The sequence below is a fragment of the Tachyglossus aculeatus genome, chromosome 19 (genome assembly GCF_015852505.1).
Source record: "Tachyglossus aculeatus isolate mTacAcu1 chromosome 19, mTacAcu1.pri, whole genome shotgun sequence".
NCBI classification, from domain to species: domain Eukaryota; kingdom Metazoa; phylum Chordata; class Mammalia; order Monotremata; family Tachyglossidae; genus Tachyglossus; species Tachyglossus aculeatus.
In genome coordinates this window covers 26,786,200-26,802,583 of record NC_052084.1, presented here as the reverse complement: position 1 = coordinate 26,802,583, position 16,384 = coordinate 26,786,200, and the positions used below count along the sequence as shown (strand labels likewise).

Sequence of the window (16,384 nt, the reverse complement as noted above, 5' to 3'; positions counted from 1 at the left end):
TACCTGTCCTCAATGATCCCTTTACTTTTTGCATTAGGAAATTGTTCCCAGTTCACTTAAATAACAGTGAGATAATCTATGGGGGCTGGACTGCTTTTTCTAGCCAATAACAGAGCAATTTAAGGACTCCATCACCATCAAATACTGACCAGAAGCCACGTGGGTGAATAATCTTTTTCATTTTTGACTTGAACTCAGGAACTCACTTGTAGACCTTCTTGGGGCCCGTGCAGTATTTTTGATAGGTGACTCCTCTCCTCTTACCCCCTACTGATCTTTCCTGAAAAACAAATCCCATTTTGGTTCTGTTCCCAATCCCACCATGTCTGCTTCTTGGAAGGTTTGTACAGAAATGAAAGGGCTGTGGGAAATGAGCTGCAGAGATGGGATACCTTAGCTCAGAAGTACAGCTGTGTAATGATAATGACAATAATAATAATAATTGTAATATTTGTTAAGCAGGCATTTTGAAGCATTGGACCTGATGGGAAGGGCATGGTCCTGGGAGTTGGAGGACGTGGTTTTTAATTCTGGCTCTGCCATTTGCCTGCTGTGTAGCCTTGGGCAAGTCGCTTCACTTCTCTGGGCTTCAGTTATCTCACCTGTAAAATGGCAATTAAGATTTTGAGCCCCATGGGAGACAGGGACTGTGTCCAAACTGATTTGCTTGTATCCACCCTAGCACTTAGTACAGTATCTGGCACATAGTAAGACCTTAACCTTAGACCTTAGAGAAGCAGTGTGGCCCAGTGGAAAGAGCCCGGGCTTGGGAGCCAGAGGTCATGGGTTCTAATCCCAGCTCTGCCACTTGTCAGCTGTGTGACTTTGGGCATGTCACTTCCTTAGTTACCTCAGTTACCTTATCTGTCAAATGGGGATTAAGACTGTGAACCCCACATGGGACAACCTAATTACCTGGTATCTCCCCCAGTGCTTAGAATAGTGCTTGGCACATAGTAAGCGCTTAACAAATACCATCATTGTTATCATTAACAAATACCACAGTTCTTCATAATTATTATTATTTTTCATCAATACTTGGGATTCTGAACAACTCTGCTCACCTGGAATGGGGAAGGGACTAGAAAACCTGTCCAAAATATTCCCTGCCTCACCCATCTTAAAAAATGGTTCAGAGAACAGCATCTGGTGAACTTCAAGGTCCGTAATTACTAACTGACATTTGGCCCAATTGCTGGGTGGGCAATTGGTATTTGGGTTTCCAATCCTGTGGGGTCTGATGGCCTTTTCTCCATGTTTGGGCACAGCACTGTCACCTGGGCTCTGAAATTTCCCATGAAGATCTGCTGGTCGAATTTTGGAGTCGATATGTCCTCTTCCTTACGGCACATGCATAATAATAATAATTTTGGTATTTGTTAAGCGCTTACTGTGTGCAAAACACTGTTCTAAGTGCTGGGGAAGATACAAGGTGATCAGATTATCCCATGTGGGGCTCACAATCTTAATCCCCACTTTACAGATGAGGTCACTGAGGCCCAGAGAAGTTAAGTGACTTGCCCAAAGTCACACAGCTGACAAGCGGCGGAGACGGGATTTGAACCCATGACCTCTGACTCCAAAGCCCAGGCTCTTTCTACTGAGCCACGCTACTTCCCCTCAGAACTCTCTTGGTCTTCAGGTGCACCAGATATCATCCGTTGATCACCGATATATCGGGGTAGATGTGGGAGGCTGGAGACTAAAGGTAGGGGCATTTGTTAAATGCTTACTTTGTGTCAAACACTACACTAAGCTCTGGAAAAAAGTATACCTGTGAAATTTTACAGATGAGGGAACTGAGACCCAGAGAAGTGAAGCAACTTGCTCAAGATCACACAGCAGACAAGTGGCAGAGTCGAGATTAGAACCCAGGTCCTTCTGACTCCCGGGCCCGGGCTCTCTCCACAGGCCACGCTGCTTCTCTACCCCCTTGGAAGCATTTTCTTCAGCCTCATCCTGCCTTCGGCGGGTCACTCAGATGGAAATGTGAAATGAGCCTTAATCGGGTCCTATTCTTGCCCAAATCTCCCCCTGCAGGGACCCCAGGCAGATGGTTTGCAGGTGGCCTTAATGTTGTATTCCACGGTTTGACGTTTCTCCATCTGTCCTCTTTTCAGCCAGAAAGAAAACAAAAGTAATTGGACGTCCATCTCTGCCTAGTCCGTTCACTAGAGGAAGTCACTCACCCCACGACACGACTGACTATGCATTCGGTCACTTCTGGAAATATGCTTCCTAAAATGGTTCCCCATCAATTGCTCCTGACCAGGGTCCCCGAAGGAGTCTGGGAATGCTTAGACATTTGGCCTCGAATACAGAGTGATTTGGAGGGTTGAGTGAGTCCTTTAATCCAGGGACAGATTGTCTTTTTTCACCCGTGTGACTCCGCTGAGCGTTGCCCATGGATTTTCATTGCAGGTAGCGTTCTCTCCTCTTTGTCTTGCCTTGTACTATCGAGACCATCCCCTAGCGACTCCATGGACTCATAATGTATTTGTTAAGCACTTACTATGTGCCAGACACTGTTCTAAGGGCTGAGGCACTGTTGTACATCTCCCCCAGAACACACCACCTCCATCTGCAAAGGTTTTAGTAGTGTATCCACGGAGTTTTCTTGGTAAAAATACAGAAATGGTTTACCATCGCCTTCTTCTGTGCAGTAAACTTGAGTCTCCGCCCTCGACTCTCTTCCATGCCGTTGCTTCCCAGCAACAGGTGAGTTTTGACATGTAGCAGATTGCCTGCCACTCGCTAGCCACTGGTCAAGCTAGGAATGGAATGGGTAGACCTCTGCTTGACTTTCCCTCCCAAAGCCAAGACTGGCAGAGGGCTGGAAACTCTCCAGGTGTGAACCTGAGAGGGGGATCTCTTCTCCTGGCAGGGTGGAATTTCAAATTTCAGAGCAATTTATTAAGAACATGGGAGAATACAATCTAACAGAGTTGGCGGGCATGTTCCCTGCCTATAAGGAGCTTACAGTTTAAAGGGGGAGACAGACATTACTATGAAGAAATAAATTACAGATATGTACATGCACGGGCTTTGGAGTCAGAGGTCATGGGTTCAAATCCTGGCTCCACCAATTGTCAGCTGTGTGACTTTGGGCAAGTCACTTAACTTCTCTGGGCCCCAGTTCCCTCATCTGTAAAATGGGGATTGGGACTGTGAGCCCCAAGTGGGACAACCTGATCACCTTGTAACCTCCCCAGTGCTCAGAACAGTGCTTTGCACATAGGAAGCGCTTAACAAATACCATTATTATTATTATTACATAAATGCTGTGGGGTTGGGGGTGGGATGATAAGGGGTACAAATCCAAGTGCAAGGTGACACAGATGGGAGAGGGAATGGGGGCAATTAGGGCTTAGTCGGGGAAAGCCTCTTGGAAAAGACGTGATAAGATTTTGAAGGTGGAGAGAGTGATGGACTGTCGGGTATGAAGGAGGACAGAGTTCCAGGCCAGAGGCAGGATGTGGGAGAGGGGTTAGCAGCGAGATAGAGGAGATCGAGGTCCAGTGAATACTCTGGCATTAGAGGAGTGAAGTGTGCGGGCTGGGTTGCACTAATAATAATAATAATGATGGCATTTATTAAGCAGTAGGAAATCAGCAAGATAAGATAGGAGGGGGCAAGGCAATTGAGTGCTTTAAAGCAGATGGTGAGGAGTTTCTGTTTGATGTGGAGGTGTGTGGGCAACACCTGGAGGTTCTTGAGGAGTGGGGAAACATGGACTGAACAGTTTTGTAAAAAAATGATCCTGGCAGCAGAGTGAAGTATGGGCTGGAGTCGGGAGAGACAGGAGGCTGGGAGGTCAGCAAGGAGGCTGATGCAGTAATCAAGGTGGGATAAGACAAATGCTTGGATTAATGTGGTAGCAGTTCAGATGGAAAGGAAACGGCGGATTTTACTGATGTTGTGAAGGAAGAACAGACAACATTTGGTGACAGGCTGAATATGTGGGTTGAATGAGAGAGATGAGTGGAGATAACTCCAAGTTTATGGGCTTTTTTAAATGGTATGTATTAAGCACTTACTATGGGTCAAACACTGGGATAGGTACAAATTAATTAGGTTGGAGACAGTCCCTGCCCCTCCTGGGGCTCACAGTCTAAGAAAGAGGGAGAACAGGAGAATTGAGGCATAGAGAAGTTAAGTGATTTACCCAAGGTCACACATCAAGCATTTGGCAGAATCAGAAGTAGAATCCAGGATCTCTTTACTTCCAGGCCCATTCTCTTTCCACTTAACCACGTTGCTTGCTTCTGTTGACTAAATCAATCAGTCATCAACGATATTTATTCAGTTACTCAGACAACAGTATTTATTGAACACTTGCTGTATGCACAGCACTGAATTAAGCACTTGGGAGAGTATAACAAAATAAATAGGCACTTTTCCTTGCTCTCGAGGACCTTATAATCTCCCCCTCCTTTCTGTCCTCTCCCCCTTGCCCATTCTCTCAGAGGGGAAGAGAAGAAGAGAGGGAGGGAGAAAGGGGAAGGAATCAAGGAGGAAGTTTAGAGAAACTTTTTCCTGTTATTGCCTCTTTCCCCCTTCCCTCCTCTCTCTGACTCCGGGCTGACACTCAATCTGGTAAGACTGGAAGCTCCTTGTGGACATTTGTTAAATGCTTACTTTGTGCTGAACACTATACGAAGCTCTGTGTTTACCAACTCTGTGGTATTGTATTCTCCTAAGCACTTAGTACAGTGCTCTCTGTACACAGAAAGTGCTCAATAAATACCAGCGATTGGAAGCTGTTAGCGTTTCCCAGTTCCTAGGGATCTTTCGTTACACGGTGACATTGAACTTGGTGGGCAGAGTTGACAGAGCTTTGAAGTGCCTGAGGAGAATGCTGCTGCTTCTCTTCTATCTCCTCCTTCTACTCTTTCTCCACTCTCTGCTCAGCTTATTCCCCACTCTGATTTGGGTGGCTTTCCTCAGAGAATCTCTTCTCCATCTCCTTGAGAGGCTCTCTGGCTTGTTCACTCCCTAAGGCCACTGCTGCTGAAATCCTTGCCCCCTTTTCACTCACAAGCACAGAGTTAAACGTTGGCACCTCTGGTTTGTTTTGTTTTATGGTATCTGTTAAGCGCTTTTTGAGGTACCAGGCACTGTGCTAAGCGCTGCGGTAGACACGAGCTAATTTTACAGATGTGTAACTGAGGCCCAGAGAAGGCCCAAGGTCACACAACAGGTAAATGGCGGCGGAACCTGTGTTCTCTGACTCCCAGCCCTGGACTTTAACCACTAGGCCACACTGATTCTCATCAGTAGCTTTCCTGTTTGGTCTGGAGCTTGACATTACTCTCCTTCTGACAGACTCTCAAAGGAGACTCGATTGGTTTTTCCACTTCTTTACCAAAGGAAGCAGCTGCAAGAAAAGCAGTGTGGCCTAATGGAAAGAGCACAGGTCTGGGAATCAAAGGGCCTAAGTTTTAATCCAGCTCTTTCTCTTGTCTGCTATGTGACCTTGGGCAAGTCACTTGAGTTTTCTGTGCCTCGGTTTTCTCAACTGTAAAATGGAGATTACATCCTCCTCCCTCCAACATGAACTGTAAGCCCCATGTGGGACTAATCAGGTTTATCTTGTATTATTTTACATCTACCATAGCACGTAGCACAAAGTGCTAAACAAATACTATTATTGTTATTATTATTAATAATAAAGGAAGTAGAATACACTACCACCTCAACTACCAGACACCATAAGGAACTAGTGTTTCAAACTAATTAATCAATCAATCATATTTATTGAACACTGTGTGCAGCACGCTGTCCAAATGCTTAGGAGAGTAAAATACAACGGGGTTGGTAGATACGATCTCTGCCCACAAAAAGCTAATAGTCTAGAGGGGAAGACAGACATTCATATACATAAAAAATTTACAGATATATGTTTCCACCACGCCATATCTTCATCACGGTAGGAGATCCATGTTATCAGATTCAAATGCCAATGACCGTATGGTCTGCTACTGGCATATTTTTGTGGAGAGCAGCTGAGCCTAGTGGAAAGAGCACGGGAAAGAGTCAGAAGACATGCTTTCTAAGCCCAGCTCTGCCACTGTGTCCTTGGACAAGTCACCTGACTTCTCTGTGCCTCAGTTTCCTCAACTGTGAAATCAGGATTGAATACTTGTTTTCCCTCCTTAGACTGTGAGCCCCACGTGGGACAGGGACTTTGCTCAGTCCGATTATCTTGTATCTACAGTGCTCAACACATAGTAAGCACTTAACAAATACCATTAGAAAAAGGGAACAAGTATCTTCAAAGCCAATCTGCTCGTAGGCTTTTAAAGGGGTAAAACGTAGTTGTTCGTCCCCCTTTTTCAATTGTTATTGGATCACGATGCTTCCCACATGCTTCCTTGGCAGTCCTGGTAGCTTTTGAAAATAACAGCCAGATAAATCACCTTTTATGTGGTTGGCACTACCATGGTATTATCTATAAAATCTAAAGATCACCTGGCACTCTCTTGAGCTGAAGGGCAAAAATATAACATATATCATTCAAATTTGATCAGTGCAGTGTCTTTCTGTAGCTGGAGTTGTGGCGGAAATATGGGAGCAACTGCATAAAATCCTTTTTTTTTCCAGAAAGCGTTTTTGAATCCCACTCTGTCACTTACCTGTTGTGTGACCTTGGGCAAGTCATTTCTCTGGTCCTCTGTTACCTCATCTGGATTTGGGACTGTGGGCCCCACATGAGACACGGACTGTGTTTAACCTGATTTACCTCTGTCCACCCCAGTGCTTAGTACAGCACCTGGCACATAGTAAGTGCTTAACAAATATTATTATAATAATTATTATAATTATTATTATTTTATTATTATAAAAAGACCTTCAGTGGCTATAGCAGGTCAAATGCCATGTTCATCAAACAACCGTCATTCTTGAACGCGTGCTGTGTGCAAAGCACTGGGCTAAATACTTGGGGGAGTACACTGGAGTTAGAAGACGTGATATGTGCACTCGTGGACTTTATAAGCCAGTGAAGGAGAAAGACATTAAAAGGAAGGAGGAAGAAGTAGAGCATGAAGACGCACCCAGAGTGCTTTGGGGGAACTGAGTGTCCAAGTGCTTAGCGGTTGATGCGGAAGTCGGAGTCATGGAGGGATATCGGCTGGGGAAAAGAAAGATTAATCAGAGAAGGCTTTCTGGAGAAAAGGAGATTTCAAGAGCTTCAAGAGACGAAGAGCTACTTCATTTGTAAAATGGAGATTTAGGCTGTGTGCCCCTGGTGGGACAGGGACTGTGTCCAGTCTGATCAGCATGAATCTACCCCAGTGCTTAGTACAGTGTCTGGCACAGAGTAAGCGCTAAACAAATACCATAAGAAACAACCCCCTCCAAAAAGACTTTGTTAAATTGTACTCTTCCAAGTGCTTGGTAGAGTGCACTGAACACAATAAGCACTCAATATATACTATCAATAATTACGATTCATTTGCCAGATGTCTCAGAGCAGGTCAGTGTTGGAGCCAGGACTAGAACTTGGTTTTTCCCCTAGGTTATGACTGTCGAATGTCAATTAAAGATCCAAAGAGCCCAAGGGAGCCTAGCTCTCATTTCCTCTTCTCCCACTCCCTTCTGCATCACTCTTAAACTTGAATTTACAACCTTTATTCACCCCACCCTCAGCCCCACAGCACTTATGTGCAGATAAGTGGTATCTGTTAAGTGTTTACTGTATTCCAGGGTCTATTCAGGGTCTACAGTTCAAGGCCTATTTTTTTTTCAAGGCATTTATTAAGCACTTACTATGTCAGGAACTGCTTTAAGCACTGGGATAGATACAAGCTAATAAGTTTGGACACAATACCTGTCCCACATGGGGCTCACAATCTTAATCCCCATTTTTTACAGATGAAGGAATTGAGGACCAGAGAAGTCAAGTGATTTGCCCGAGGTCACACCTTGGGGACTAAGACTGTGAGCCCCATGTGGGACATGGACTGTGTCCAACCTGATTACCTTTTATTTATCTCAGGGTTAGGACGGTGTCTGGCACAAGGTGAGCCCTTAAAAACTACTATTGCTGATTTAAAAGCATCTTTGCAACTGCACTTTACAACAAGAAGGGAAGTGAAGGGGTTGAAAATCTGGGCTTCCCGGGTAGCTAGGCAGTCTACAATTCACTGTGAACTGAATTGTGTGGACCTGAATTTCCAATAGAGTCTTCCATCTCTGATGAATCCCCCTCTAGATTTTAAACTCACTGTGGGCAGGGAATGTGTCTGTTTATTATTATATCGTTCTCTCCCAAGTGCTTAGTACAGTGCTTTGCACACAGTAAAAGCTCAATAAACACAATTGAATAAATGAATGGATGAAATAATAAATCAATCAATGGCATTTATTAGGTGTGCAGAGCACTGTACTTGGGAAAGTACAATCGAGGAGGTGAATCCCTGATCTCAAGGATCTTAGGATCTAGCAAGATAACTGAATGGAACTTCTCGAGTTCATTGTTTGCAGGTTTCACTCTAGCCCTGTTAGCATCTAAAATTATATTTACCTTTGAGATGATTCTTATTCCACCTCGGATGGCAGCAGCTTGTCTAGAAAAAGTTTCCCCGGCTGAGAAGAACTAGAGATAATCTGTATTTTTTAAAAACGGTATTTGTTAATTGTTTACTATGTTGCAGGCACTGTGCTAAACGCTAGGGTGGATACAAGCTAATCAGGTTGGGTATAGTCCCTGTCCTACATGGGGCTCACAGTCCTAATCCCCATTTTGAAACTGAGGGAACTGAGGCACAGAAAAGTGAAGTGACTTGCCAAAGGTCGCACACAGCAGACAAGTGGTGGAGCCGGAATTAGAACCCAGGTCCTTCTGACTCTCAGGCTTCTGCTTTAGTCACTAGGCCACGCTGCTTCTCATGGAATCTGTGGAATCTTTACTGTGCCTGGATAGTAAGCACTTAACAAATACCATTAAAAAAAAGAACAAGTTCCTAGGTAAGACACTGGGGCAGCTTAAAACTTCAGACCTTGATCAATCCCCATAATTGCAGTTTACCAGCTAATTTTTTATGTATGAGTTACATTCCTGGATAAACCATTAAAGAAATTCAGTGCCTCTAGGAGAAAACATATTTATGAGTTGGATGGGAATCTATGTGTTGTCAGTGTTACTTCTTTTATGATTAAATGTAATAACATCAAGGCTAAGGTTCTACTTTCCTTAGATGCACAAACTTATAACATCAGCAAGGCTAATTTTAGCTAATTATAACTGGAAATCAATCTCTTAAAGTGCATTAATAAGCTGTTCAGAATTGATTTTCATTTATTTTCATAGTTAGTTAAGCACATGTTAATATCTTAGAGGAGAAAGCTTTTGTAAATCCCATTAGGTCAGTTCAAAAGACATTTGTCACATCGGGTTGGTTGGACAGAAAAATCCTCTGGAGTTTTCCTTTTCCTTTTGATTTGTTCCAGCGTGACTCTGGTCACAAATCCAACTGCATTTCTTATGATAATCTCAGCTTTGGGTGTGAACTCCTTCAGCAACTGAACCTTCCCCTAGGACACAGACCATATCTCTGGTCTCGGGGAGAGATTTCGCAGCCCTTCTTTTTGAAAATGATCCATGAGGAAAGGTTTATGAGCCACAGCTGAAAGAAAAAGCTTGGGATGGCAAGCAGAGGTCTCTGTGTGTGTATGTGTGTGTCTGCACAAGGGAATACCTAAATATCTCTCTACCTACTGATGTAGTAGGAGAGCTATAGAAATAATCGCTATAGATACATATAGGTACAAACATTTATTTTCCTCTCTATAGATTCAAGTAGCATGGCATAACTGCACATATCTATTCTATTTATTTTATTTTGTTAGTATGTTTGGTTTTGTTCTCTGTCTCCCCCTTTTAGACTGTGAGCCCACTGTTGGGTAGGGACTGTCTCTATATGTTGCCAATTTGTACTTCCCAAGCGCTTAGTACAGTGCTCTGCACACAGTAAGTGCTCAATAAATACGATTGATGATGATGATTACTCTATTTATTTATTTTACTTGTACATATTTATTTTATTTATTTTATTTTGTTAATATGTTTTGTTTTGTTGTCCGTCTCCCCCTTCTAGACTGTGAGCCCGCTGCTGGGTAGGGACCGTCTCTATATGTTGCCAATTTATACTTCTCAAGCGCTTAGTACAGTGCTCTGCACACAGTAAGCGCTCAATCAATCAATCAATCATATTTATTGAGCACTTACTGTGTGCAGAGCGCTGTACTAAGTGCTTGGGAAGTACAAGTTGGCAACATATAGAGACAGTCCCTACCCAACAGTGGGCTCACAGTCTAGAAGGGGGAGACAGAGAACAAAACCAAACATACTAACAAAATAAAATAGAGTAGATATGTACAAGTAAAATAAATAAATAGAGTAATAAATATGTACAAACATATATACATATATACAGGGTGCTGTGGGGAAGGGAAGGAGGTAAGATGGGGGGATGGGGAGGGGGATGAGGGGGAGAGGAAGGAGGGGAGGGGGAGAGGAAGGAGAAAGGCCAAAATCAGAAGGACCTGGGTTCATTCATTCATTCAATCGTATTTATTGAGTGCTCACTGTGTGCAGAGCACTGCAGTAAGCGCTTGGGAGAATACAATACAATAAATAGATGCATTCCCTGCCCACAATGAGCTTACAGGCTAGAGGGGGAGGCAGACATTAAAATAAATGAATAACAGATTTGAACATTAGTGCTGTGGGGCTGGCCGGGGGCATGAATAAAGGGAGCAAGTCGGGGTGGGAGTGGGAGATGAGGAAAGGGGGGCTTAGTCTGGGAAGGCCTTCTGGAGGAGATGCACCTTCAATAAGGCTGTGAAGTGGGGGAGAGAAATTGTCTGTCAGATTTGAGGAGGGAGGGCATTCCAGGCCAGAAGCAGGACAGGCATGGGCTTGGGGTTGGAGGTGAGATATGTGAGATGGAGGCCCAGTGAGAAAATTAGCACTAGAGGAGCAGAGTCTGCAGGCTGGGCTGCAGGAGAGAAGCGAGGTGAGGTAGGAGGGGGCAAGGTGATGGACTGCTTTAAAACTAATGGTGAGAGTTTTCATTTGATGTTGAGATTGATCTGATCCTGGTTCCTCCATTTGTCTGCTGGGTGACCTTGGGAAAGTCACTTCATTTCTCTACGCCTCAGTTACCTGATTTAGGAAAATGGGGATGAAGATTCTGAGCCCCACATGGGACAGGGACTGCATCCGACCTGATAACCTTGTATCTACCCCGGCGTGAGAGCAGTGCTTTACACATAGTAAGCGCTTAACAAATACCGTCACCATCATCGTCAATCACATGAGTTGACTCAGCATTGCTGGGTTGGGGGGAAAATGTGGGTCACAGAAGGAAGTTGAGAAAATTAGTGCCAATAAGATGAACCTGGCTGGCCCCCTTGATTTGTAATAACCTCATACCAAAGATTCCCCAAAGGATTTAAAGGCCCAGAGGCTTTTAACATTTAGAAGAATCTCATTTCTTTTATCTTTCTCTTATTATACCATTACAAGACCATTAGTGGGTCAAGTCAATGGATTTTCCAGGCCAGTAATCTGTCTTAACAGAGGTTAGAAGAACTGCCCACCTGGAAATCCATCCTCCTGATTACACATTGGCCATTCAACATCCATAATTATCCCTTCTATAGCCCTCATTTTCCATCTAGTAACCCATCATGGAACACTTTATTATGAATCTCACCAAAGCCTTCTTGAACCTGCTGATAGTTTTCTTCAATGACAATGGAAGTGTTATTTGCTAAGTACTTGCCATGTGCTGAGCATGCCCCTGGAGCATAAAAATCAGAGATGAGACATGGTCCCTGTCCCACATTAGGTTTCCAATCAAAGCAGGAGGGAGAACAGGTTTCAATGCCCATTTTCCAGGTGAGAAAACTGAGACCCCAAGAAGTGAAGTGACATGTCCAAGGTCCCACACTAGACACTTCTAGTCCCCACACTTCTAGACTGTGAGCCCACTGTTGGGCAGGGACTGTCTCTATATGTTGCCAACTTGTACTTCCCAAGCGCTTAGTACAGTGCTCTGCACACAGTAAGTGCTCAATAAATACGATTGATTAATTGATTGATTGATTGATTGATTGACAAGTGGAGGAGTCAGGATTAGAAGCCAGGTCTCCCGATTTCCAGGCCTGGACTCTTTCACGCTGTTTACAAATCATAGTAAAAACATAGGAAATGATAAAAACACAAGTGAACCCCAAATTAAGTTTTGTACACAAATCCGAACACTTGGGGGTTAAAAGTATTAATAATAATAATGATAATTATGGTATTTGTTAAGCGCTCACTATGTACCAAGCACTGTCCTAAGCACTGGGGTTGATAAAAGTTATCAGGTTGTCCCACGTGGGGCTCACAGTCTTTAATCCCCATTTTACAGATGAGGTAACTGAAGCACAGAGAAGTCAAATGATTTGCTCAAAGTCACACAGCTGACAAGTGGTGGAGCCGGGAGTAGAATCCACGACCTCTGACTACCAAGCCCATGCTCTTTCCACTAAGCCACGCTCACCAGACATGGGATTTTTAAGATCGGTTTTAGGAGTGGCTTCTCGAGGGTCAGGATTTCAGGGAAGCTGGAAGAATGAGTAGTGTTGGAATCTGCTGAGTTTGAAGGGGGACAGGGAGAAGGGCATAAAACAGTGGATCAGAGAAGGGAGAGTCAAAAGCGATGAACCATTAAAAGTTAGCTTGGAAGGAACAAAAAATGAGAGCTGAGTTGCACTGGGGTGAGAAGTCTCAGGATCGGTCCAGTTGGATTCTCGAACCGGAACGCTTTGGAAAAAAAATTGCAATAATGAATGTTAGAAGAAAATCCCTGAGTGAAGCCTCGTGATAAAAAATGAGCCACGGGAAAAAGCAATAGAGAAAGATGTGTTGTGTTGGAATTCTCATCCATCTCCTATGACATCAATTTCTTTGCCGAAAAAAAGGGTGAGGGTACCGGTAAATTTTCAATTACGCTCATAATGTAATTAACATATTTTTGCAATAAATAATAATCTTATTATAGGGGTGGCAAAATGAAAAATACGATTCTAGATGGGAGCGGACCACCTTGCATATTTCGCCATCTGGAAGGGGTGGGTTGCTGCTACATTTATCCGCAGAGCGCAAGTTCAAGATGGGGTCGGATTGATTAGAAAGCAGATTAACCGGGGGCATTTTCGTGGGTGAGAAAACATTGATACAGGAATTGATCACTTTTATGTCCCAGTGGGAAAAGGTTTGGCCTATTAAGATAGTTTGTGCTTTTACACCTTAAAGAGATTCAGAGCTCTGTGCAATTATCATGACTGGTCTTAGCGGTTGCTAGGGCAACAATCAAACAAGATATATTAGTTCAGTATTCTGAAATGATGAAGGAATTAGTTTCCAAGTGGCTGTACTCTGTAAGAGAGGCTCCAAAGGAAAAAAAAAAGGTATGAATTATTGGCTAATTTATAGAAAATAAACTCTTAAAATTGCCTTTTTAATTATCCAGAAAATACCAGCCCCAAACAGATTAAAAGAGCACACACTAATGCAATTTGGAGTAATGAGCAATTTTCCTTTGTTTTTGTTTTTAAGACGTGTTTTTTTCAGTTGGCTGATAAATTCATTTTTTCCCTTGCTCAATGCCCTGTGACTCCCAACTTGCTTCTCACGGGGCCAACTCCTTGGGGACGTGGCAAGTCACCGCTTCTACGGACTGGCCAGTAATACCAATAATTGCGGTATTTGTTAAGCGCTTACTATGAACCAAGCACTGTACTAAGCACTGGGATAGATACAAGCTAATCAGGTTGGCCACAGACCCTATCCCACATGGGGCTCACAATCTTATTCCCCATTTTACAGATGAGGGAACAGAGGCACAGAAACGCGGAGTGACTTGCCCAAATTCACACAGCAGACAAGCGGTGGAGTGGGATTAGAACCCAGGACCTTCAGATTCCCAGGCCTATGCTCTACTATGCTACTTCTCTACTGTGGAAAGAGAGATCTAAAAAGAACCCAACCCTCTTCTCCACGTCAGCCTCTTGGTGAGCATAATCAGTAGCTTCGGTAGTAGCTGTAATGGTACTTATTGAGTGTCCACCAGGTGCATTGCTATATTGCATTGAATTGGAAAAGAGGTATGAGATATACTCCCTGCCCCTAATGGGCTTACACTTATAGGATCTGAGTAAACTGGGATCTTCTTAACTCTTCCCTAAGTTGGGAAAGATCTTTAGGAAAGTGATAAAGGAAGGTGATAACAAGGGATGTGAGAGTTATAGAGAAAAGGGTCTAAAAAGCCCCTTTCCAATAATTAATTTATTCAATTGTATTTATTAAGCGCTTATTGTGTGCAGAGTAATGTACTAAGCACTTGGGAAAACACAATACAGCAATAAATGGTGACATTCCCTGCCCGCATAATTACTGTTGTATTTGTTAAGCTCCTACTATGTGCCAAGCACTGTTCTAAGTACTGGAGTAGATGCAATATCTGTTGATAATAATAATGATAATAGTATTTGTTAAGCACTTACTATGTGCCAAGCACTGTTCTAAGCTCTGGGGTAGACAAGGTTATCAGGTTGTCCCATGTGGGGCTCATAGTCTTTAATCCCCATTTTACAGACGAGGTAACTGAGGCACAGAGAAGTGAAGTGACTTGCCCAAAGTCACAAAGCTGATAAGTGGCAGAGCCAGGAGTAGAACCCACTACCTCTGACTCCCAAGCCCAGGCTTGTTCCACTAAGCCACGTTGCTTCTCTGACACAGTTCTCCAATCATTTCTCCGATCAGACACAGTTCCCGTTTCACATGGGACTCACGATTGAACGGGGAGGGAGAATGGGTGCCGAATCCCCATTTTCAGATGAGGAAACAGAAGCACAGAGAAGTCCAGTGACTTGCCCAGGATCACACAGCAGTCAGATGGTGGAGCTGGGATTAGAACCGAGGTCTTCTGAATCCCAGGCCCGTGCTCTGTCCACTAGGCCATGCTGCTCAGTGAAAGGACCCCATTACTCTCTGTCTCTGTGACAACTGGCCAGTGCATTAAAAATCCAATAATGGAAATCACAACCTGATCGAGCAAAAAGTAAATGTTCTGCCTGTAAAGCCTTTTCATCAGATTCTATGACGGTAAACTAACAACAGCAGGAATAGATAATATCCATCCGTAGCGTTTTCTGTTCATGGTGTCTGCTGGGCTATTGATGTACAGGATATTGAAGAAAAAACCGTGTTGAGCCAGTGAGGCTTAGCCTCTGAGGAGCTACATTCTGGATTTTTTTTTCAAATGGTATTTATTAAGCGCTTGCTACATGGCAGGCAGAGCCCAGGCTTTGGAGTCAGAGGTCAGGGGTTCAAATCCCGGCTCCACCACTTGTCAGCTGTGTGACTTTGGGCAAGTCACTTCACTTCTCTGGGCCTCAGTCCCCTCATCTGTAAAATGGGGATGAAGACTGTGAGCCCCACGTGGGATAACCTCATGACCTTGTATCCCCCAGCGCTTAGAACAGTGCTTTGCACATAGTAAGTGCTTAATAAATGCCATTATTATTATTATTATTATCATTATTACTAAGCGCAGGGGTAGATACCAGCTAATCAGGTTGGACACAGTCCATGTCCCACCTTGAGCAAACAATGTTAATTCCATTTAATTGTAATTGTCCGTCGGATTTGAGGAGGGAGGGCATTCCAGGTCAGAGGCAGGATGTGGGCAGGGGCTGGCCGTGAGATTGACGAAGTTGAGGCACAGTGAGAAGGTTAGCACTAGAAGAGGCAAGTGTGAGGGTTGGGTTGTAGAAGAAGAGTACTCAAGTGCTTGGATCCACTTGGTGGCATACGGTATATGGCATATGCGCTTAGTACAGTGCTCTGCACACAGTAAGCGCTCAATAAATACGATTGAATGAATGAATGACTATGGTTAATCGGTTCTTTGGTAGCCGGACCGGGCGGACTCTGTCGGCCACGGAGAGAAGTGATAGTGGCTGCGTTCAGTTCTTCCCCTTTTTTTCTCGAAGACGGTCATCATGGTGAAAACCTTGACCTGTGACATTTCCTCAGTCCTCCATAGGTTGCAGAATGACCTGTGCGTGTTTGTGTGTGTGTGTGTGTGTGTGTTTATGAGAAGCAGACCCCTTGACCTTACCCCAGAGAAGTAGGGTAGCCTGATAGAGCCCGGGCCCGGGAGTCAGAAGGACCTGGGTTCCAATCCTGGCTCAGCCCCTTGTCTGCTGTGAGACTTTGGGCAAGTCGGTTCACGTCTCTGTGCCTCAGTTCCCTAATCTGCAAAATGGGCATTAAGGCTGTGAACCCCATGTGGGACAGGGACTGTGTCCAACCCGATTACTT

General features: G+C 44.1%; 1 non-coding gene across 1 annotated transcript; it reads right to left on the bottom strand.

The window, feature by feature from the left end:
• Window positions 1–2,728: 2,728 nt before the first annotated feature.
• LOC119941054 lies at window positions 2,729–2,866 on the bottom strand. Its single transcript, XR_005455092.1, has one exon. It is a non-coding gene; the product is annotated as a small nucleolar RNA SNORA7 (small nucleolar RNA).
• Window positions 2,867–16,384: the final 13,518 nt, after the last annotated feature.